The sequence below is a fragment of the Gorilla gorilla genome, chromosome 19 (assembly GCF_029281585.2).
Source record: "Gorilla gorilla gorilla isolate KB3781 chromosome 19, NHGRI_mGorGor1-v2.1_pri, whole genome shotgun sequence".
Lineage (NCBI taxonomy): Eukaryota > Metazoa > Chordata > Mammalia > Primates > Hominidae > Gorilla > Gorilla gorilla.
Window position 1 is genome coordinate 92,999,157 of NC_073243.2, and position 22,976 is coordinate 93,022,132.

The 22,976-nt window shown below is 35.7% G+C and overlaps 1 non-coding gene across 1 annotated transcript; it reads right to left on the reverse strand.

Moving 5' to 3' along the window:
* Positions 1 to 20,503: 20,503 nt before the first annotated feature.
* LOC115931360 (small nucleolar RNA U13) lies at positions 20,504 to 20,602 on the reverse strand. Its single transcript, XR_004067866.1, has one exon. It is a non-coding gene; the product is annotated as a small nucleolar RNA U13 (small nucleolar RNA).
* Between the last annotated feature and the right edge of the window lie 2,374 nt (positions 20,603 to 22,976).

Sequence of the window (22,976 nt, forward strand, 5' to 3'; positions counted from 1 at the left end):
TTCTATTTTCCAGATAAGAATACAGACCTTTAATGAACTTTCAGTGCAATTAATAAGATAACATTATGAATTACTTATCTTAATATTCTTTTACATATGAAAAAACTGAAAGCAGAGAGAATTTTTTGGAAGCAAGAGTAAGATCTTGTAATGAACAAATCAGAATTATTCATATTAATTTTAAGTACTCAACATATAAACGTTAAAAATATATATCTACTCATGCAAATTGTTAATAACATTTTCAGTGATTACATTTATTTGTGTCACCTTTTTCTTGGGAAGGCACCATAGCGAGTCCTGGATTCGTTAATAATTTTAATCTTGGTGTGTTAGCCATGCTGCAGAATACCTCCAGTGACAGAGACGTTACACTTGGGTGACTTGCTATGCATAAAGATCTAACTCATAAAGCTCTTGAATGGTAGGTATGAATTCTACCTTAGCTAATGTAGCCCAAATGGTTAATTAAAAACATCTTCTTGAGAAAAGGCCTCAAAATCATCCTCTAATGGAGAAAAAATCAACATCAGAAAATATATGGATTGTTTTTAAAAGCATACACATTTTTCCAATGGGTAGAAAGTAATCAGCTTTTCGGTCCTTCTAAAAATGAATATTTAGATATCAAGTCAATTTAATATTCTGGAAAGACTTTGCTACTTAAAATACATACATTTAAGAAATACATATACTTACCATTTTATTTTCATCTATGGGTTTTTAGGCTCACTGGAGTCTGATGTTAAAATTGTCTGGTCTTGAGTCACTGTCTATTTCTGTAATGTTATTGCGGCCTCCATGCCCAGGATTTTAGTGTTCACAGTAACACTGAACAAAGGTATAGCTTCATTCTATTTTTCATGGAAATGAAATTGTCCAAAAAAGATTTAAAATACAGTTTTCATTGTGCATGTCCACTGAATTGTCAAAGATGTCTTAAGAATTGGCCATTTATTCAATATGTAGAATAGCCTCTCATTTTTGTGCCTCAAGGCCACTAGAATATATAGTTGTAAAAGGAGATTTTCTCAAACTAAAATGTGAGAACTTCTAATGCAGTGTGCCTTTAAAAGATAGATGTATTTTTGTCCCATTTTGAAGAAAGCAACTATTTTCTAAATATTATGTTTGGAGTCCATTTCCATGTTGTAAAGCTCCCAAGTACTTCTGAAAGAGGATCTCTTGTCATTTATGATATTGGAGCCTAATTCAAAACCTTTTTACAGTGAAAAATAGCATACCATAAGGTAATAGAAAAAAATTCTTGAAGCGCAATGCATTTTTCCATTTTTAGTCCACTTTTCTAAAAGAAATACATTTTCTGTCCATTTATTTCCAAACATGTTACTTGCTTTTCATTCCTTTTTGCCTCTTTCTGAGCAATCTTCAAGGAACCTACGGAAGTACCTAATTGAGTAAGATATTACGCAAGAGTAAATTAAATAAATGCCTCCAGAAAGCCAAAGTAGACTAGAGTAAATTCAGAAATTCTTGAATATCAGTTGAACTGATTAATGCTTTGGTAATTCTTTGATTGATCTACTCACTGAAAATAACATTCTTGGATACTAAAAAAAAATCATTAATGTGTAAAATTTTCACAAGTAGTTTTCCTTCCCTTTTTCTTTAACTTTTCTATTTTTATGACCTCTTGTAGATATTCACATTTATTGGTTCATCATTCATTCATCTCTTCTACATATTCATTGGTTCTTTTTTAAATAACAGATTTATTGAGAGAAAATTCATACACGTTATTTTTCTGTCTTACTACTTCCAAGAATCACATTTTTGAGAGTCTCATTTTTGTTGTGTCTAGGCCTATGTCTCTTCAACTTTATCCTCTTCGGTTCATTAAGCTTTTTAGATGTAGATGAAAGTTTTTTATCGAAATTGAAAAAATTTCAGCTATACTTTTTCAACTATTTTCCTGCCCTTTTTCTCTTTTCAGTAGATGTTAGTAAGCTTCATGGTGTCACACAAGTCACTGAGAGTTTTCTTTTGATTTCATTCTTGCTTCTTTCTGTTTCTCCAACTGGATAATCTCAATTGATCTCTCTTCTTATTTGGGGATTCTTTCTGCTGTAAGTTTAAATCTTCTGTTGAGCCACTATAGTGAATTTTTCATGTCAGTTACTTCATCTTTAAACTTCAGAATTTAAACATTAGACTTTCCATTTAGTACTTTATACAAAATAATTTCTATCCATTTATTTATATTCTTTATTGGTGAAACATAGTTCTTATTACTTCCTTTAATTTTTTAGATATAATTTCTTCTGGTTTTTACACACATCTTTAATAACTGTTTAGGTCTTTGTCTCATAAGTCCAATGTCAGCACATAATTAGGAGTAGTTCCTATTGACTGTTTTTCCTGTGTATGAGCCATACTTTCCGGATTCTTTGTGTATCCTACAGTGTTTTGTTGAAAACTAGACATTTTAAGTATTTTGCTGGTGCTAAAGTAATTGCAATTTTCATCACTACTTTTAATGGCAGAAAACCGCAATTACTTTTCCATCTACTAAAGTAATATAATATGAAAACCCATGAAAGCAACTCCTTCTCCCCACGGTTTGTCATTGCTGCTCTTTGTTGTTGTGGTCATGGTGGTGGTTTCTGATTATTTAATGACTTTTCTGGACTACTATAAAATCAGTACGTTTTGTTGTGTGCAGTCACTGAAGTCTTTGCTTAATTAGCTTGATATTAATTTAATGATTACACAGAGTCCCTTAAATGCTTGAAACCAGCAGGTCAAATAGCAGTTAGTATTTGGTGAGGAATTCTCTGCGTGTGTCAGAGCATACTTTCACCATTTCAACAGGTGTTTTAAAACCTTTAGACAAAAAAATTATTGAGATACAAAGGCTTAAATTCAGCCAGAGGTGAAAAGGCCTTCTTAGGTCATTCTTGGGGATTTTTTAGCACTGTACATGTGCATGACTTCTAGACTCTCAGAATATATTAGAGATTTTTGAAGCTCTCTCTTGTCCTCTCATGTCCCAGTTTTCCCTTTTACATTTTCAGATAAGTCCCTTATCAGCTTCATGTGGAAATGGCACCTTAGGAAGCTGCATTGTTGAATAATTATGCTATTTTTTTGTTTCATCTTTTTTTTTTTTTTTTTTTTTTGACAGACACCTTCTGCATAACACTGTCCACATAGATTGATTTCTGACTCAGGTCAAATAAAGAGAAACAAAGACTTTCAGTGAGCTTCCAGGTCAAAAAATGACAATTCTGGGGCTGAGGTTTATGAGTGGTTGAAATTCTGTCCTTTTCAACAGCTGTTAAGCTACTGCTTTACAGCTATCAAATTTGTTACACTGTTTTTTTGTTGTTGTTGTTTTTGTTTTTGTTTGAGACAGAGTCTTTCTCTGTCGCCCAGGCTGGAGTGCAGTGGCACGATCTCGGCTCACTGCAAGCTCTGCCTCCCGGGTTCACGCCATCCTCCTGCCTCAGCCTCCCAGGTAGCTGGGACTACAGGCACACGCCACCACGCCCGGCTGATTTTTTTGTTTTGTTTTGTTTTGTTTTTTGTTTTTTTAGTAGAGACGGGGTTTCACCGTGTTAGCCAGGATGGTCTTGGTCTCCTGACCTTGTGATCCGCCTGCCACTTTTGGCCTCCCAAAGTGCTGGGATTATGGGTGTGAGCCACCACACCTGGCCTACACTTTGCTTTTTAAAGGCTACTGCTTTACTGGGAGAAAGGGAGCTAAAAGTGCAAGTTAGAACACCGTAGAGCTCACCGTTGTTTCCAAGATTCACACATTTTTTTTCCTTTGAATAAACACTCCTAAAATTCTTAAACTTAATTTTTGAGTTCTAAAAATTTGTTTACTACGGTTTTTGCCTTTCTTTCAAGTTTTGTAGAAGGGAATATTTTTGGAATTTCTTGCTCTGCCATTCCAGAGGTCTTCCTCCCCATTGATTCTTCTTTCAATAAACATTTAGGAGTAGTAATATGTTTTTTCTATATGAAAAAACTGTATTGTACTATACAGCTTTATTTTAGCCCCTATAGTGATTAAAATTTACAAAGATTTGTATTTCTATAAAAAGTCATATTTTAGTTGCTTCTTCACATCATACTTCTTACTAGTCCGTTCTTGTTCTCTTTTAATAAAACATAATCATAATTTTATTTAATCTAACAAACACTTTGAAAGGAGAGCTTAGAACTGAGTGACCAAATGTATAAACTGTAGCATTAAAGTAATGCATGTGTTGGAAATTTATAAATATTTTTTAGGGTTTTCATTAACTTAAATAGGGCCTATCCCAAAGGATGTACTTTTGACAAAATGAGAAGAGAGAGAAAAATGGAAAATCAAGATTATAACTGACTGAGAAGTTAATAGAATAAACACAGATAAGAAAACTTCTTTTTAAAAACAACAAAGAATTATTTAAAACTTCTGCTAATTAAAGGAAACCACAGAATAGTCTTCTTTCTTAATTTCTTAGAATAGGGCCACAATAAGACATAAAAGCCAATAAGGAAAATATTTCCCAATTCTTCAGTTTGAATGTTATTTGCATAAATTTGCATTTTCCAAACCGCTTGTCTTCATTAAAAATGTACGAATGTGAATGCATAACTAATCTTAGCTAACTGCTTTAACTTGACCTGTGAAATATATGACTGTGTAAATAATGCTAGAACATACCAAATGAATGGACTTCTAAAAAAAAAATCACTTTCATGTCACATTATTGCATTTCAGATTTAAAGGCTTCTGTGAGCTCTTAGAATATATGAACTCTTATATAGATATAGATAGAGAAACAATATGTAAACTCAGAATATACAAATTGGGCCTGAGGCACAGTCATTTTTCAATTGTTTTTTAAAAATTAGTTAAATTTTTGTGAGAGGCCTTATTTATCATTGCTTCACCTGCAATAGGTATTTCTCATGTTTACTCATAAACAAAGACATAGAACTATCTTGAGACCTATCTTACAATAACAAAGTATAGTCCCTTAACCACTTTATTAGTTTCCGTTTATTTTATTTTGCATAAATTTAGAAAACATCTTAGAGTGTGGAATATACTTAACACATATTATTTAATTTTTCAAAGATTGTAATATTTTGTGTAAAAGAAATAGATGTTTTTAATAGCTCAGCCTCTTAACAACCATGAGTCTGACAAAAGCCTGAATATTTGGCCTATACCTAATGACAATTATTTGTCCTGATGATTTGGGTGCATCCTAGTTATGGGTAGGAATTCTTCAGCATCAATCAATCTTTTCTTGTGATCCCATTTAGCACTAAAAGGCATGATGTCCTCAAAGACACTGAATAAATGGCCAATTGCTAGCAATGATACATGTAGACCTTACTGTATTGTATTTTTTATATATTTTACTTGCATTTTTAATGAGACTTCTTTCACATCAACTTTAAATTACAGAAAACTTGTATTCTAGTTCACACTACTACTTTGTGACTGTAGCATCTTGATAAATTCACATCAATTTTGGAAGATTATTTTACTTTTAAAAATTATGTTTATTTAAACTACATTTAGTAGATCTCATGTGAAGAAGTTAGCTTAAAAGATAGGACATGGTAATTTTTTTAGCTGTAAAGTGTCATTGTTATTTTTTAATAATAAATATATGTTATACACAAATAGAAACATGAAAACAATTTTAAAAATTATTTTATTATTTTGAGAGGGTATTACTCTTTTCAGTTACATGTGATCTTTAGGAACATGTTTTACAGAGTAACATCAAGATTGTCAAAGATATGTCTGCTGAGGGGTCAGTTAGCATGCCAGCCTTTTTATATTCAAATATGGAATCATCCTATCACTTAAAGCAGTCTGTGCTTTCTGTGTCCATAAGAATAAACTGAAACACCTCTTTAGTTAGGCAAAGGTAACGTCACACAAACAAACAAATAACATCAAATAAGAAACAGGCAGAATCTTTAGTGCTTAGTGACTTACTGATAATGGCTCTTTCAAAGACATAGGCAATACAGATCTTACAGTTTGGGATATATGTTATCAAAATGCATATGGATCTCAGAAATCTGACACTTTTGGAAATTAAAGACTTGTTAAAGAGAATTGTGTCACCTAAATCAAGGCAAATTGATAGGGGAAAGGGGTTGAATTTGATGATCTATGTCTAACAAAAGGCCAGGGCACTTCGAAGGGAGGGCTTGTTCAGCACAGCATGATATTCGGCAAAAGTGATCTTGTCATTGTGAAACCTAGGAACCAAGCATGAATGAGACACCACACTAATAGTTGGCTCAGATTTCACATCTCCCCTTATTTGGAACAGGGTCAAGTATAATTCAGATTTCATTTTAATACTCCTCTTCATTTATTTATTTTTCTTTATGTATGTATTTCTTTATGGTTTTGGTTTTTTGTTTGTTTTGTTTTGAGATGGAGTCTTACTCTGTTGCCCAGGCTGGAGTGCAGTGGCACAATCTCAGCTCACTGCAACCTCTGCTTCCCGAGTTCAAGCAATTCTCCAGCCTCAGCCTCCCAAATAGCTGGGACTACAGGTGCACCACCACCTCCAGCTAATTTTTGTGTTTTCAGTAGATATCAGGTTTTACCACATTGGCCAGGCTGGTCTCAAACTCTTGACCTCACGTGATCCACCTGCCTTGGCCTCCCAAAGTGCTGGGATTACAGGCGTGAGCCACCACGCCAAGCCTCCTCTGCATTTAGAAACAATCCACTATACCGGACTAAGAAATTATGTCTTTTGGTAATAGAACAACTAAGGGCTCAAGTGATGAAAAAGTAAATAAATAAAATACCATATGAGTTTAAATCCTCAAACAGAAGGAGTTTATGCCAAGTATACATGTTATGCAATTCAATAAACCATGTCAGTATGATTTTCCTAATCTCAGAATATATAATATGTAAAGCAGTTTCCATGTGGACCAGTGTCAATCCCAGGAGAGGACTCGAAACTCCTTCCTAATACTGTGCACGTGTATCAACTCACCTGCATAAGTCCAGCGACAGAGAACACCCACACAGTAAGTTATTACTTACAGATAGGCAGTGATGGATAACAGAAGTCTAGGATTCATGGTGAGCCAGTCCACCAGGGCTCAGGAAAGTTGCCTAGGACAGTGGAGTCTAATCTGCACACACCCCATGTCACACAGTAACTGAGAGACTCTGAAAGTATGTTCTGCTCTGTGTTTTATTTCCAGGGTGACTTGACACTCTGGGCTAAAGCATTGCAAGTTCTGCTGTTCTAAGAAAGATGGAAACAGAGCAGCCTGGGCTGTTCCAGCCAGTTTCTCTTTATCTCAGAGTGTTCCATTCCCAGCATATTCTACAATTGTTCTTGAGAATTATAAGCAGGAAAGAGAAGAAGAGTTTGGGTCATCTGGCGACTTCTCCTGCATGACACCATGGAACTTATTTTCACAACACTCTTATAAGAAGGCAAGACAAAAAAGCCCTTCAGGCAATAACTTGGAATTTGTGAAGTGTCAACATTGCTCTTGGTTTTCACTTCCCTCGTCTTTCCTCATTATTAGAATACATCAACAAAATAAAAGTTAAGCTTGTTATCCTCTTGTAAGGAAAATATTTCACAATGATCTCCTTCCACTCTATGTTTCACATCCAGGTCATGCTGATGCAAGGGGTGGCTCCCATGGTCATCAGGAGCTCTGCCCGGGTGGCTTTGCAGGGTACGGCATCACCCCCAGCTGCTTTCATGGGTTGGTGTTGAGTGTCTTTGGCTTTTTCAATTGCACGGTGTAAGCTGTTGGTGGATTTACCATTCTGGGGTCTGCAGGATGGTGGCCTTCTTCTCACAGCTCCAACTAGGCCATGCCCCAGTATGGATTCAACACCATGTGGAAACTGCCAAGGCTTGGGGCTTGCACACTCTGAGGCCGCAGCCCGAGCTGCACCTTGGTCCCTTTTAGCAATGACTAGAATGGCTAGGACTCAGGGTACCAAATTCCTAGGCTGCACACAACAGGGTTGGCCCATGAAACTATTTTTTCTTCCTAGGCCTCTGGGCCTGTGATGGGAGGGGCTGCCACAAAGTTCTCTGACATGCTCTGAAGACATTTTCCCCATTGTCTTATCAATTAACATTTGGCTTCTTGTTACTCATGCAAATGTCTGCACCCTGATTGAATTTCTCTTCAGAAAATGGATTTTTCTTTTCTATCACCTAATCGGGCTACAAATTTTCAGAATTTTTATGCTCGGTTTCCCATTTAAAACTGAATGCTTTCTCTCACCTGCAATCCCAGCACTTTGGGAGGCCAAGGTGGGTGGATCACGAGGTCAGGAGATCGAGACCATCCTGGCTAACACAGTGAAACCCCGTCTCTACTAAAAAAAAAAAAAAAAAATTAGCCAGGTGTAGTGTCAGGCTTTTGCAGTCCCAGCTACTCGGGAGGCTGAGGCAGGAGAATGGCATGAACCCAGGAGGCAGAGCTTGCAGTGAGCCGAGATCGCCCCACTGCATTCCAGCCTGGGCAACAGAGCAAGACTCTGTCTCAAAAAAAAAAAAAAAAAAAAAAAAAAAAACACCAAATGCTTTTAACAGCACCCAAGTCACCTCTTGAATGTTTTGCTGTTTAGAAATTTCTTATGCCAGATACCTTAAATCATCGCCCTCAAGTTTAAAGTTCCACAGATCTCTAGGGCAGGAGTAAAATGCTGCCAGTCTCTTTGCTAAAACGTAGCAAGAGTCACCTTTACTCCAGTTCTCAACAAATTTCTCATCTTCATCTGAGACCACTTCAGCCTGGATTTCATTATTCATATAATTATCAGCATTTTGGTCAAAGCCATTAAACAAGTCTCTAGGAAGTTCCAAACTTTCCCACATCCTCCTATCTTCTAAGCCCTCCAAGGCTCTAGGAAGCTCCAAACTTTTCCACATTATCCTATCTCCTTCTGAGGTTTCCAATCTGTTCCAATTTCTGCCATTTACCCAGTTCCAAACTTGCTTCCATATTTTTGAGTATCTTTACAGCATCACCCCACTTCCAGTACCAATTTACTGTATTAGTCAGTTTTCACACTGTTAATAAAGAAATACCCCAAACTGGGTAATTTATAAAGAAAAAAACTTAACGAACTCACAGTTCCACATGGCTAGGGAGGCCTCACAATCATGGCAGAAGGTGAAAGGCATGTCTTACATGGCAGCAGACAAGAGAGAATGAGAAACAAGCAAAAACGGAAACCCCTTATAAAACCATCAGATCTCGTGAGACTTATTCACTACCACGAGAACTCTATGGGGAAAACTGCCCCCATGATTCAATTTTCTCTTACCGGGCCCCTTCCACAACACATGGGAATTATGGGAGCCCCAATTCAAGATGAAATTCGAGTGGGAACATAGTCAAACCATATCACTAGGACATATTATGCTTTTAATAAATACTGAATAAATGAATGAACGATATCAGAAAGAATATCTGTTTTTCAAACTTGTCAAATACAGTGAAAATTACATATTCCACAAGAAAAACTGTTTTACTTACTATCTTGATAACTAATAATTTGTATCTAGTTAATTTAAATATATATATATATATATTTGACTTACCTCCACTGATAGAGTGTAATTCTTATTACCTGTGTTGCTGAGAGGCATGGAAAACAATCTCAGTAAATCACATGCAAGACTTAGAAATAATAGAAGGTTGTTCAGAACAGAATGACAACACTAGTGTCCCAAAGACCGGTCCAGTTTGTCATTCCAGACTGTCAGCCCTCTATTTTTGTATATATCACCTTGAGAACTAACTTTTCTCTACCGGCAAACAAACAAGCAAGAAAGAAAAGAAGAGAGAGAGAGGAAGGAGAGAGGGAGAAAAGAACATATTTCTTATTTTAAAACTCACAGTAAAGTTCTTGTTCAATTAAATTATGTCTAATATATGTTGATTACCCATGGCTCAAAACTTGGAGATGTTTGTAATCAAAATGAATTCTTGTTACAGGAACTCAAATAAATAAAATTGAATTTTATTCTCAACATAATATTTTATCTAATATTATTATAAAAAGGCATTTGTCTGTTTTTTGTATTTTTTTTTCTGAGTAAGGCAAGCTCTCAGAACATTATGACTTGGAGAATAATTGCATGCAAACTATTTTTGCTATTCTGTAAATATATTGATCTTAAAGCAACTATCCGTTGAGGATTGTATGATAAAGTGTGAATACATGTCTGAAAGCACAGGGAGAGGGAACTGAGCATATGTTTCATTCAATCCTTTAGTTGGGAAAGAATAACAAAGTGATATATTAGCCTTATTACTCAGTGGCTGCTTATCTCAATTCACTGTAATAAAATTACCCAAATGTAAGTTAAGAATATTTTGGAGGAAGACTTTTCTTCATGACTTTCTTTGCTCCACTATCACATGAAACAAAAACCTTTTTTTTTTTTTTTTTCTGGGACGGTGTCTCACTCTGTCGCCCAGGCTGGAGTGCAGTGGCATGATCTCGAGTCACTGAAACCTCTTCCTCCAGGTTTCAAGCAATTCTACTAAACAAAAATCTTGTAAGGAGTTACTTTGGTTTAAAGATAAAGCTAAGTAGTTTAAAAGTGCCCAAGGAAAAGACAGAAGTCATTTGAACTCTTAATAATTAAGGCATTAACCCTTAATTAAACCTGAAATTAAGGTATTAAGTAGTATAATATATATAATTTTATACAAAATTAAATATAGTGTAGAATTTGAAATGTACAGAAATCATCATTTACAAAACAAACAATTATGACTTTCAAGATAGATTAGCTCTTTCAAATGTTGAACTACAGTAACAGTTATGTCATCTCAAATTGTTTTAGCAGCATCTTATGTGGACCCAAAATGAGACCATGCACCAAAAAAAATCTGTTAACAGAAATTATTTTCATACATATACATTTTAAGGATTGCTGACTATTCTAGCAACTTCTGGTGTACAAAGCTATGACTAATAGGACTAATTCCTTCCTAACCAAACCATATGTGTGTATTTTTCCCTAACTTTCTACAGCTAAAAAATAGCTCCATATATGTTAAAAAAAAAAACTACGCTTTGCCATTAATATGTAAAATACAAAGATTAAAAAACATGTTTCATATAATTAACAACAAATGATATTTTTCTAGTAATGAATAGTTTATGCTAGTAACAAATTTGTTAAAATAGTATAAATACTATGAAGCAATAATTTTAACATATCTACTTATGAGTTCTACATACATTCAGTCCAATTCCCTGACCAGAAAATTAATATTTACATTTTGTAATTTCTCTGCCTAGACCTTATTTTTGCCTTTTTGTTTTAAATAATGATTGTCTTTTCAAAAAAAAATAAGAAATATAAAAATCATATCAAGAACAACTTTAAACAAGCAAAAAAAAGCCTGAAATGACATTTCAACCATTACAAAAGAGCATTCCAGATGGTTTATTATGCTTTTAGAAAATAGACAAATAGAAAGGAACTAAGAAATGATGAAAGCAAGAAAGAAAAATCAACAAAAAGAAGGTATTTTATTTAAAACTGGGCCATGAGTGATGATTTTAATATAAACTTTATTTAGTATACTTGAATTTAAAGGGAAAAAACTAGTAAATTCTATTTTTTTTAAAAAATTAACTGTACAGATAAATATCTGTTCTTCTTAAGACATACTTCTTCCATAAAAGATACCTCAAAATTTAAGAAGAATTTTTTTTTTAATATTGAGAGTTTGGAATTTTGCTGTTGTTATTGCTGTTATTTTGAAACAGGGTTTTACTGTGTCACCCAGGCTGGAGTGCGGTGGTGTGATTATGGGTTACTGAAATTTCTGCCTTTCGAACTCAGATGGTTTTCCCAACTCAGGCTCCTGAGTAGCTGGGAATACAGGTGTGTCCCACCACTCCTGGCTCCTGGCTTTTTTTTTTTGGAGAGAGGGGATTTTGCTGTGTTTCCCAGGCTGGTATAGAACTCTTCAGCTTAAGTGATCTGCCTGCCTTGACCTCTCAAAGTGCTGAGTACAAGCACAAGCCACCACACCCATGCTGGAAGTTTTAATATTTCAAGTAGAGCTAGCATAACCTGTGCTAAAAGATAAATTAAGGCACAATAAAATGTTAAAGAGTTTATTTGAATAAACCTTGATTCATGAATTGAGCAGCTCCAGCTCCTAACCAGAAGTGATTTGGGAGCTCCAATAGATGCTTTTAAATGACAGACATGGAAGTAAAGCCAAGAAAAGATTTCACTGGTTACAGTTATGCAATTGTCTTTATTTTGTCTATGTTGCTGAATAGGTTCTTGTTATGTAAGTTAGTTGGCAGCTTCTGATTGATAGAGTCTAAGTTTTATTTTTCCTTAATACAAGCATTTACAAGACATGGCCCATGTTTAAGTTTTGCTGTGCTTGCAAGTTAAGCAATGCTAAGGTTATTTTCAAGGCCTAACTGGCTTTTTCTGCTCACAAATTCTCCAGACCTTGTCTCCATTTTAATTTACTTAACACCTGCACAATCTTGTACTTTATTTTATTCCTCCAAGGTTATTGACATTACTGACGTACTTAAGATGTGTATTTTTGCTTAATTTTCATTACCATGGTTCCTTAGTTTTATTTCTGTTTATTTAGTTTAGATTCTAATGATTGCTTTATTTTTCCATTATTTGATTGTTTTAATTGTCAAAAATGTGTTTTGTCTCTTTATTTATCTCTCTCTTTCTTTTTTTTTTTCCAGAAAGGCCTATCGGTTGTTTATTTCTTCTCTTATTTTTTATTTTGATATCAAGAGTGAGGGTACATTTTAATGCTTGAATAACATTTAATACCTGAATGTATAGGTCTTGAGTAACATCTTACCTCTTATTTTGTTCAGAATCTCATAGCTATGACACTATTATCTGCCATCATTGAACACTTCTGTGGATAAATCTGAGGCTACTCTGACACTTCCTTCTTGTACATAACTTTCTCTTCTTTCCTGTATGCCAGATAATACCTAACTCTCCAATTTCAATTACATCACCAGGTTATTTATTGGTCCAAATTGTTCCGCAAATTGTAATTTCTGGAACACTGTATATTCTGTCATTGTGCAAATATATTATAAAATTTCTGGGACATCTTCATCCATTTCTCATGAATGACTTTTGTTAATTCTATTGAAGTTTCTACATCACAGATAACAGTTATTCTCATCTTGGAACATCTCTGTTCTCTTCATCTATTGTGATTCATCGAACTGCTTTGATCTGGGCCTTTTTCCTCTGAATTCACGTAATTTTAATAGGCATTTTCTCCACTGTGTCAGTGATTCTATTTTCAGCCACATCTGTTCTGTTTTGTTCTGTTTAGAGTGCATTTACTATTTTTGTACTGTGGTAATTTTGTCCCTCAATTTGTTTCCACAGCTCTTCAGTCACCATTTTCATCTTCCTGGGTTGTATTGCCATCTGGTTTTTACACACTTGTTTGATAAATTAATGCTTCTATTAAGTACTTATACAGTAAGTCCCTTGTGGAGGATTTACTTCTATTCATTCAACAATGATTTACTCTTGTCTAAGATAGTCACTTATCTTTTGCCAATTATATTCTTTAATTTGCTTATTTTTAAATATTGTTTATATAGTTGCTAAACCTCTCTACCTTGCTAACATAACTTTTTATAGAAATTTATAGAACCTTCTTTTCCTCTCTATCTCTTTACCTAAATTTAGCTTTTTTTCCCATCTGAAAATGTGGCTTTGTTGACATTGGTTTTTTAGACTGAGTGTCTAAAAGAGGAGGTCTCAGCTTTGTGTGTATGCTTTTCTAACAGAACTGGGTCCTACAGTACTGATGCAGGCAAATCCCCAAATTGGTGCTCAGCCAGGGCAGGGAGGTTCTTGGCTTCACACAAAAAAGAATTCAAGAGCTATCCAACAAAATAAAGCAAAAGTGAGTTTATTACAGCAACAGAACACAGAAAAATGGCTGCTCCATAGACAGAGTGGTTGCAATGTTCCACGTGGACTGCTGGCTAGCTATATTTATGGCTATTCCTTGATTAGATGCTAAATAAGGGGATGGTCATCTGGAAAAAGGGTGTGGAGTTCCCAGAACTGAGGGTTTCTCTCCTTCTAAACCATATAGGGTAACTTCCAGCAGTTGCCATGGCATTTGTAAACTGTCATGCCATGAATGGGAGTTTCTTTTAGCATGCTAATGCATTATAAGTACTATATAATGGGCAATGAGGAAAACTAGTTAAAAGTCACTCTCATCCCCATCTTGGTTTTAGCTGTTTGGGGCCTGTTTCTTTGCTGCATCTGTTTTCATCAAATTCTGTTTTGATCAGCAGGGTCTTGTAACCAATGCTGAGAAAACAAGTTCTCCTGCTGATTCCCTACTTCAGTGTTACATAATATTATGTAATGTGTTGTTAAAGTCCACTACAATAGTATTTTTAAGCAATAACCATTTCTATAGAAATTACAATGAGATTTTATTAAAATGCCAATGGATGCCCTTGAATCTACTTTTATTGCAGGCTGCCAGGTGATGCCAGTGTTGCTGGTCTTATAATCGTATTTTGAGTGTCAACAATCAAAAACAGTTCACTGCACTGAACAAAGGGAAAAGCAAATCACACTGGTGACACTTCCTACCCATTTGATGTATTTTTACTATTCATTGATGATTCCTGGAGTTTATGCTTTGACCAGGAAGGTTTAGCCTCATGACGTACTCTCAGTGAAAACATATCTCCCCCGGCCTTGTCCGTTCCCTGCTTGCTAGAGATAGAAAAGATGAAGATCTCCTCTGAGGTAGCTTCTAGATAATTTGATGTCACTCATACGGATTCTAAAAGATAAGATAACACTGCATTATCTCCTTTTGAGTTAGAGAAGCACAAGATTAGTCTTCCCTTAATTCTGTTTCTGACACTGATCTTCAATTTTTAAGTTTAAAATATGTGAGTGCGACATTCTCCTTGTTTGCTATGTATTAATGCTAAATCTAATTTATTTATTTATTTTGTGGATTGGTTAGTTCATTATTCTCATAAATACTAATTCAATGACTAAGCCCCATTCTAAATCTTCATTTTAAAACAAAAATCATTTTTCATGTCTTTTGAATGCATGCATTTGTTCATATACACATATATAGTTGGGCAATAATGATATTATACATACTGGTTTTATTCTTTTTACTTAAGTGGGTGTTCATGACCTTTCCAGAAGAGTATATATAAATATACTTTGTTCCTTTTTAATGGCTGTTATATCAACTTTTGAAGCTTGAAGTTCATTTAATGATAGTCATTTTGGTGATTTAAAATTTAAATCAATGCAAAAAAAAAGCATTTTACATTCTAGTTTTGTGAACACTCAATTATTTTAAAGAATATATTTTTACGAATAAAAATCTTAGTCAAATGTAAACACATGGTTCAATATCATAGCCACTACTCAAGAAAATGGGCTGAGATTTGCAAAGGTTTCTGTAAGTTTGAGCATACCTTGCTTCACACAAGTGAACATTCAGTAATGGCAGTGGAGTCAGGGCAAGATGATATGGTTTGGCTCTGTGTTCCCACCTAAACCTCCTCTTGAATTTTACTCCCATAATTCTCACATGTTGCAGCAGGGACCTTGTGAGAGAAATTGAATCATGGGGGAAGTTCCCCACCTGCTGTTCTCACGGTGGTGAATAAGTCTCATGAGATCTGATGGTTTTATAAAGGGTTTCCACTTTCACTTCTTCCTCATTCTCTCTCTTGCCACCACCAAGTAAAAAGTGACTTTCACCTTCTGCCATGGTTGTGAGGCCTCCCTAGCCACGTGGTACTGTAAGTCCATTAAACCTCTTTCTTTTTTAAATTGCCCAGTCTCGGGTATGTCTTTATCAGCAGCATGAAAACAATGTACTAATACAGTAAATTGGTACCAGTAGAGTGGGGCACTGCTGAAAAGATACCTGAAAAAGTGGAAATGACTTTGGAATTGGGTAACAGGCAAAGGTTGGAACGGTTTGGAGGGCTCAGAAGAAGACAGAAAAATGTGGGAAAGTTTGGAACGCCTTAGAGACTTGTTGAATGCTTTGACAAAAATGCTGATAGTGATATGGACAATGAAATCCAGGCTGAGGTGGTCTCACATGGATATGAGGAACTTGTCGGGAACTGGAGTAAAGGTGACACTTGCTCTATTTGACTGGCAGCATTTTGCTCCTTCCCTAGAGATTTGTGGAACTTTGAACTTGCAGGAGATGATTTAGGGTATATGGCAGAAGAAATTTCTAAGCAGCAAAGCATTCAAGAGTGACTTGAGTGCTGTTAAAGGCATTCAGTTTCAAAAGGGAAACAGAGCCAAAAAGTTTGAAAAATTTGCAGCCTGACAATGCAATACCAAAGAAAATTCCATTTTCTGAAGAAAAATTCAAGCAGGCTGCAAAAATTTGCACATGTAATGAGGAGTCAAATGTTAATCACCAAGACAATGGGGAAAATGTCTCCAGGGCATGTCAGAGACCTTTGCAGCAGCTCCTCCCATCACAGGCCCAGAGGTTTATAAGGAAAAAATGGTTTTGTGGGCCTGGCGCAGGGTCCCTCTGCTGTGTGCAGGCTAGGGACTTGGTGTCCTGTGCCATCCACTACAGCTGTGACTGAAAGGGGCCAAGGTATAGCTCAGGCTGTTGCATCAGCAGGTGGAAACCCCAAGCCTTGGTAGCTTAGACATGGTCTTGAGCCTGCAGGTGCACAAAAGACAAGAGTTGAGGTTTGGGAACCTCCACTTAGATTTCAAAAGATGTATGGAAAAGACTGGATGCCCAGGCTGAATTTTGCTGCAGAGGCAGGGTCTTCATGGAGAACCTCTACTAGGGCAGTGAAGAAAGGAAATGTGGGGTCAGAGCCTCCACACAGAGTCCCTACTGGGACACCACCTAGTAGAGCTGTGAGAAGAGGGCAACTGTCCTCCAGACCCCAGAATGGTAGATCCACGAACAGCTTGCACCACACACCTAAAAAGCCACAGACACTCAACACTAGCCCATGAAAACAGCCAGGAGGGGGGCTATACCCTGCAAAGCCACAAAAGGGGAGCTTCCCAAGACAATGGGAACCCACCTCTTGCATCAGCATGACCCCAATGTAAGACATAGAGTCAAAGAAAACATTTTGGAGCTTTAAGATTTGACTGCCCCACTGAATTTGAGACTTGCATGGTGCCTGTAGCCATTGCTTTTGGCCAATTTCTCCATTTGGAATGGCTGTATTTCCCCAATGCCTGTACCCCATTGTATTTAGGAAGTAACTAACTTGCTTTTGATTTTACAGGCTCATAGGTGGAAGGGACTTGCCTTGTCTCAGATGAGATGTTGGACTGTGGACTTTTGAGTTAATGCTGAAATAAGTCTTTGGGGGACTGTTGGGAAGGCATAATTGGTTTTGAAATGTGGGGACATGAGATTTGGCAGGAGACAGGCATGGAATGATATAGTTTGCGTCTGTGTCTTTACCCAGATCTCATCTTGAATTGAACTCCCATAATTCCCATGTGTTGGGGGAGGGACCTGGTGGGAGATAATTGAATCATGGGGGCAGTTTTCCCCATACATTTCTCAGGATAGTGAATAAGTCTCATGAGATCGGATGGCTTTATAAGGAGCTTCTGCTTTTGCTTCTTCCTCATTCTCTTTCTTGCCACCACCATGTAAGACGTGCCTTCTGCCATGATTGTGAGGCCACCCTAGCCATGTGGACCTGTAACTCCATTAAACCTCTTCCTTTTGTAAATTGCCCCGTCTCAGTTGTGTCTTTATCAGCAGCATGAAAATGGATTAATACACAGGACAATGAAGAGATTGCTATTCCTTTTAGATTTTTTTCACAAATGAATGGTATTTATAAGTATGTTCTTTATACTAGAATTTGAAATAGCAACAAGATGAATCACACATAAGCTGAAACAAATTCTAAGAGCAGTGTACATAAGAGGAAATTTTTAATTTAAGACTATCTTATTTATTTATTCTATATTCTCCACTCCTTGGGAAGTAGAAGGTAAAATAAGAAAAGCTATATATTATAATGAGAATATGGGAAAAAGGGAAACAGACATCTCAAAGGACATATTCCACAGCAGATTGCAACGCTCATATTAGATTCTGGGTCTAATTTAAAGAAATGGAATGAAATCTTTCCTCCATGCAAAAGTGTGCATTCTACACTAATAATAAATTCAGAAAAAAACATGTTTTCCTGACAAAACATCAGTTTCTGTTACCATTAAGTTTCGTTTCCCAGTAGAAGAAATATTTAGTAATGTCACCTTGAAGTTAATTGGTTTTCACAAAGAAAACTAGAAGCCTCAGTAAATATTCCCATTAAAATAGTGGACTAAAGTCCCTTGAAAATGACCTTATAGTTAGTAATTTTGATAGTCATGTACTCATTGTCTTTCAGCACAAAATCCATTCCTTATACTCTAGTCTGAGATGCTGGGACTAAAATTTTGCAAACTGTATTCCTGATTTCCATGATTATGTCCGTCGGAGGCATTGAAGAGGAGGATGAATGAAGTGAGAAGGAACTCTCCCCCATTTATGTTTTCTTCTTTTTTTCTTTCATTTTTTCTGCTGTTCACATCAGCATAACTCAAAAGAGAGAATGGTCTCCAGTCTCCAGCCTCTTTTGCCAGTCCTGATTTCAGCCTCATCACCCTTCTTACAGGAACCAACAACCAAGAGGCACCTCCTCTTTGGAGATTGAGTGCCAACCCCACAGGGCCTCACAAAGAACTCTCAGGCCTTGCTCTTCCCACTTCTTTTCTCATCTTTGTTTTCACCAGTTATAATCTTTGGGTTAGCTTAGTGCTCCCTTTTTGCTGTTTTAGTTTGACAGTTCTTGTAAAACCATTGTGGTCTCTTATAAAATCCCCCCTGTGTGAAGACCTTGTATGATTTCTTTTCTCCTGAATTAACCATGGCTGATACAGTACTTTGAAAGGTGAAATGATTCAGCAGCATATGTTCAATGATACACACAGACCTAAATCAAGCTCAAGTTATCTGATTATCTGGATTTCTTTACTAATCCTCGAGTCTCAGTTTACCTCAAGTAGTTGATCCTCAGCTATCAGCCTGGGTTAAAGGGGAGATTATACAGCATATTTATTCCATGTGGGAATCAAGGTGAACCTCCTACACTAAAATGGATGATTATCAATGATTTATTAAGTTCATAATCACTACCTGATCTGAATACATGCCTTTTTTTCATTCATGAAAAACCTTACACACTGCAAAGAATAATGCAGCATCAAGCTAACACTCAGAATCGACAATTTTCTACACAGAAACCTGATCATTTTTATTTGTTTGGAAGCAATTCTCTGTGGTGTTTTTACCACCTCAGATGCTCTTTTCAAGAATCTTGTATAACAAAGAGCCTTGGAAGTTAGAGATAGTGTATCACTCCTTAGGAGAGAGATTTCTTGTCTGATCAGTGTAATAAACATAGAGAATGTTTTTCTCTTCAGAGACATTCTAGGAGAGTAAAGTCTTCCTTCTCCTTCGCGAAGGGATAGCCTTACATTCCAAGGCAGAGTTTCTCTGGAGATAAGGATGGGCAGGTTTTCTGACAGATCCCTTATACAATTGAGGGTTTTTACAGTGCAGTGTTTCTCAGCTGTGACATAAACCCCTGTGTGTGCAGAGTCCTTGTCAGTTTAAGCTGCTATAACAAAGTATCATAAACTGTGTGGCTTATAAACAACAGAAACTTATTTCTCACAGTTCTGGAGGCTGGAAGTTCAAGATCAGGGTGCCAGGATGGTTGGTTCTGGTGAGGACCATTTTCCGGGTGGCAGAGTGCCACTTCTGTTTGTAACCTCACCTGGCAAAAACAGGAAGAAAGAGTTCTTTGGGGTTCTTTTTATAAGTCCACTAATTCCATTCATGAAGGCTTCATCCTCATGACCTAATTACCTTCTAAAGACACCGTCAAATGTCATCACATTAAAAGTTAAGATTTCAATATATAAAATATCAATCTGTAACACAAAATATTTACTCGCGCCACCCCCACGGGATTTGGAAGGTAAAGAGAACTATGAACCCACGTTGCCTGCCATGTGGTGAGCAATACTGTCTAGAACCTTTGAGTGCATCTCATTGTCTTCTTATTGAATCTATGCAAGTGAGCCTAGGCAGCTACGTAACTCTAACACATTTCCAGTTAACACTAGTGCTTAAAGCCATATATATATGTGTGGATAGATATATATCCACACACACAATACTAAGTACACATTTCATGGATTAATACTACTTTAAGTATATATATATGCACACACACATATATACATACACACACGTATATATGTGTGTGTGTATATATATATAGACACACACATACATACACACACACACATATATATACACACACACACACATATATCACTTAACCTTAGCAGGTAATTTTCATTTTTTCTCTTATTTTCTTTCATGTCAGATGGGTAACGTGCTGCCACCAAAACAGGATTTGAAGGAGGTACAACTCACATGTGCTCATAAACACCCAGTCATCATGCTTGAGAACAATTATTACATTCTGAGTACTTAAAGAAAATTCTAGTTTTAAAAAAGAGCAGCATTCTTATTACTGTCATTAAATGGACAGAATTCCAAAAGAAGGAGTTTATTCACTTGAGATAGAGTGGAACATAGTGAGATATTATGTGATTATGACCTTCCTTCATCTCAATCATGTTTATATGTGTAAGGATAAGCATTGAGGATAGAGGATCTTCCAGAATGTCTAGTGTGAACTTTGTTATGCAGGTTTGTGTCATCTGATTTGTATACTCTGTTATTTCCTTTTTGCCAGGGGGTGGGAGGGCTCCCCAAATGCTTACACCTTATCATTCATTAAGGTATATTTCTGATATTACTGTGTCATATTCTCTTAGTGCTGATTTATTCTTATTACTGTAGAATCTTCCTTGATTTATCAAGGTCTGTTTTTTTCTATCAGTTTGAACAACTTATTTGCATTTGCTAAAAAAAACTTACAAAGTTCTAGTGTACCTACATTTTTCAATGTGTTATTTTTAATTTATATTTTGTCTATTACCTTTCAATGTTATTTTTATTTCTAATTTGTCAACTTATTTCTTTTTTGTAGCTTATTTTTCCTGCATTATATTTACAATATCAACCCTTAATACATAGATTTTATTTATTGGCTTATTTTTAGTTCTTGAACCATTTGTACTAATTCAGGTTGTATATTTTGTTTAGTTCATTATGTCTGAATCCTGAAGGCTTTACTTTTCTTTCTTTTGGAATGTGCTCTGTCATTTGTTTTCTTAAATATGTATTTTACCTGTAAATTGAAGGAAGAGATAGTCATGTAATCTGCTGGCTCCTTTACATTAGCATTAAATCTCCTAGTCTGAGATCCTTTATATAACACTCTGAATATCATTCACATATGCCTATACCCCATACCATTGATCCTTTATATCTGTTATGTCTTATATCAGAAATGCCTAGTAAATCATGTCATATCATGCAGCTCAGGATGGACACCTGCCACCAGGGAAAACGCAAACACTCAGTTTCAAAAATAGGTGATATTTTATAGTTCTTACATTCCTGCTGGTTTTCCTTTGCTATCAACTCACTTTGATCAACTCCTTGACATGATCAATTTCTTGTACTGGCTATTTATATGACTTATGGATTGATGTATTTTTATTGTTTGCTTATTTACTTCTTTAACTTGCTAATGCTCACAGGTCTAGTTTACTCTTGGTTCTTTTATTTATATTTAGAGCAGCCTAATAGGCAGGCAAAAAGTTGTATTTCAAGGAAGAGTTACATTATAATCAGAAACTACTGGCATGTATACGTGGCTTTACATTGACTACATGGTTCAACATTTAATAATAATTTTTGCTTGAATCTCATTTTTACCAGGAGAAATTTTAGCATTGCCTGAGATGCTATCTAATATTTCTCTAAACAGCTATTACAGGAGTTCTCTCTTCTCAGTAGAGGATTTGTTCCAACACTCCCAAATGATACCCAAAACTGTGGATAGTATCTAATCTTATATATACCATGTTTTTTCTGTACATAGATACTCATGATACAGTTTAATTTACAAATTACGTGCAATAAGATAAACAATATTAATAAAATATAAGAATTTTAACATTATAGTGTAATCAAAGTTATGTGGATGTGATCTTTCTCCCTCTCAAAATATCATATTATAATTGACTCACCCTTGTTATTTTATTACTGTTGTGGTCTGTTGAACTGATCACCAAGAAGGCTATTGAGAGACTGTCAGGCAAGTAGCATACACAGCACGGATATGCTGGATGAAGGAATGACCCATGTCCAGAGCAGGATGACCCAACATTTTATCACGCTGCTCAGAACTACATGCAATATAAAATTTATGAATTGTTTGTTTCTAAAATTTTTCATTCAATATTTTCTAACAATGGCTGACCACAGAAAACAGAAATGGCAGAAAGTGAAACAACTGATAAAGTGGGACTACTGTGTTAGCCTTTTCTTCTTCTAAACTTTTCTTCTCCTCAATTATTTGTTCTAAAAAAAATAGTATTTTACGGTGCATTTGTCCATCTGCCCTGGTCTAGGGTCTTGGTTTTCCAACTATGCTGGAGACATTGGGTGTCTGGTCTCATATAAGACAAAAATAACTCTTTTTTTTCCCCAAAATAATATATATTTAGAGTTTTAAAATGTTTTTATGTTTAAGAAGAATTTACCTAATTTTTAAATGTAAAGTTAAGAACTCTAAACCAATCACAACCAGTTGAGTTAAGGACTAAATGCATCCCTAAAATAAAAATATCAAAACTGAGGAAAATAAATGGAAGTTGAAAAAAATTAATGTTTATTAATTTAAAAGTCAGAAATGAGAAGCCATGTAAAATATT